The sequence below is a fragment of the Mixophyes fleayi genome, chromosome 3, assembly GCF_038048845.1.
Source record: "Mixophyes fleayi isolate aMixFle1 chromosome 3, aMixFle1.hap1, whole genome shotgun sequence".
NCBI lineage: Eukaryota > Metazoa > Chordata > Amphibia > Anura > Limnodynastidae > Mixophyes > Mixophyes fleayi.
The window spans coordinates 204,985,597-204,988,454 of NC_134404.1; the positions used below are offsets into that span (position 1 = coordinate 204,985,597).

At 39.2% G+C, this 2,858-nt stretch overlaps 1 long non-coding RNA gene across 1 annotated transcript; it reads left to right on the forward strand.

The window, feature by feature from the left end:
* The first annotated feature begins 1,101 nt into the window (after nt 1–1,101).
* Nucleotides 1,102–2,301, forward strand: LOC142142859 (uncharacterized). Its single transcript, XR_012689365.1, has 2 exons — nt 1,102–1,264; nt 2,255–2,301. It is a non-coding gene; the product is annotated as an uncharacterized LOC142142859 (long non-coding RNA).
* Nucleotides 2,302–2,858: the final 557 nt, after the last annotated feature.

Consider the following 2,858-nt stretch of genomic DNA (forward strand, 5'->3'; position numbering starts at 1 on the left):
CTTTAATTTAATCTTTAGAGACAAACTATTTTTAAAGCATAATCCTGATATGTTTCACAATTGTTTACAATATGTCTTCTCTTCTTTTCAGGGGGATCCACGAACAGAAGGTACTTAATATGATAAGACCACAGATCTGATACAATATAATATACATCACAATAGTCATTTAGCTCAATACATTGATAATTTGATTCTCATCAGCTAAACAACACCCAATACAAGACCAATTTCATCTCCCCTCTAATGATTTTTTATAAGCACCCCCCAGTCAAGATAACAGACAACAGTACCCTGCAACAACCTCCCTTATTATTACTAATACATCTCACAAATGGGGTGGCTATGGGGCATCACCTTGTGGTACACACACAAATGGGGACATATATATGTGAATATACATCATGGGGTAAATGTATCATATCCCGGTTTTGTCAACAGTTGACAAAACCAGGGTATGATACATTTACCCCCTTGGGTCTGATTCATCTTCTGGTGTAAGTCCATTTGTGTGCAGTATCTTGTGTAATTTAGCTCTGCACATGCTCAGTAAAGGACCTTATGTCAATTAATGGAATTGTATGCAATTCATGTCCAAATTTAAATGACAATTACGACTGCGCAATTCCCAGGTATCTCGTAAGTATGCTTTTTTTATTCGTATCATTTACACCAGCTACAGGTGTAAGTGGTATGTACAGTACGCATTAAGAACATTCAGATTTTTGTATTTAATGGAAAAAAGAAAAGAAAAAACTATTTTTTTCAAAACATTGGTATTAATGATTATAGTATTATGAGTTGTTAATTTATTTTAAAGACTTATTTTTTTGCATGTCTTCTGATGGGACTGTATATTGTGCATGTGTGTATCCTGCACTGTTCTGTCTGTTAACAACTTCAGGTAGAGCGTACTTACACCCAGATTCAAATTGTATCTTGACATCCGCTTGGATTTAAACTGTGCTCAAGTTTCGTGCTCTTTTTTTAAAAACAAGTTGCAAGCAGGTTGCGTCCGAACATGAATCAAGCCAATTATGTCTAAGTGCCTCCATGGCACAGAGATAAAGGTTACATTACTATACAGACTGTACCTAACCCCAGCCAGACCCCACAAAATCTGTCCCTCCAAGTCTGATTTCTTTCTTCTGAACTATAATACAGCTATTATGTAAGGCACTTCTGTAAAACCGACAATCTTCCTTCGTGTTAACAGGGTCAGAATCTGGAGCAGACTCCGGAATGTCTTCCAGTCAATAGCAAGGTGAGTAATCATTGTGGTATGGTCCCTTCTAAGGTAACTCCTCCTGGGAGCGGGACCAGCCTGGTAATCAGTGGAAGCATACCATGTCCTTGGCCCTCAACTAATCCATTCTTGGGCTGGGTAGTTTCTGGACAACTGGTGCTTACTTCCTACTCTTATTGCCCCTAAGGGGTGCCAGGAAATCCCCCAATGCTATTTACCCCAGGGCTTCGTTGCCCTGTGGTTTCCATATATTTTTTACTTAGGGAATCCCACCCCATGTTGTCCAGGCCAGGTCTGGTGTCACATTATGAGACTCCTGCTGTAATGTTAACCAGCCCAAGCTATAGCACGGGTGCTGAATACTTATTCTGGTTGGGGAATCATATGTAAATCTATATAATTATTACACACACTTAATATACATCAGATACTGTCATCATCGTCAGCAAACATCTATACACTAAATGCAGCCAAGTCTGACTTGACCACATCTCCAGGGTGTGTGTTACACTTACATGTGCAGTGTCGGACTGGGACATGAAGGGCCCACCGGGGGATGCAATGGTAGGGGCCCACTTACATGCCCCTGCTGTACTCTACTTGCCTGCCCCTGATCATTAAATAGCATCAACCAGCTAGATAGCTCCCACAACTAATCCTATCAAATAAAGCCATAAACCTAGATGACCTCATCCCAATCCAGAATCCTGCAGACACCACAGGGATCTAGGAGTATGAATCCCAGGTACTGTGGATGTCAAGGAACCAAGTATCTGAAAGATGAGATGATTAAATAATCAGAACACATGTATTAGGTATAAGGACATGTGGGTAACAAGAATAATACTATGGGCTCATAACACTAGTTCTTAAGTTTAAATATAGTATGTATAAAAATCTTTACAGTGTCTCAAAACAAATTGTCTCTTGTATGAAACAATTACTTATACAGAGCAATTCTCCGATTGTTAGCACGTCTCATTTTTTTCCTTCTTCCTTCTTTTTCAGATACATGTGCTGTTGCTGTTCCACCAATGAGGAATAAATTATTTTTTTATATAAGAGGAGTTTCTTTATTTAAATATTAATTTTTTATGCTCGGTTAACCTTTTGTTACCATTGTGTATATTTTATTAATGTACTTATTACATTTATTACATTTTACTATAATGGGGCAAGTTGCTAGTGACTCCAGTCCCATTACACTAGGACAATTGGGGTGGCAACCCGAGAGTCAAAATAATTTTTTATCATTATTATTATTATTATTTTTTCTATAACACCACTATGTTATGCAGCACGGTATAGAAAAATATTTATCATTCACATCGGTCCATGTCGCAGTAGAGCTTAGAGTCTATATTCCGTATCACATAAAGAAAGGGGAGAAATACAAACTACAAACAGATTGGACCTTGGGTGGAATCAGACTCTTGACCTCAGCACTGTTCAGTGATCATTTGTTTGCAGCTTCCCCTCATAGAGGGCCTAGACCAGGGTGGGTCTGGTTCACATTATAACAGGGGGATCCCACTCTGCAGGTCTCCATCATAGTGTTACATGGCCAGTCGGGGGAGCCTGGGGCTGGTGGTCTAGTGCAGGATGGATTTTT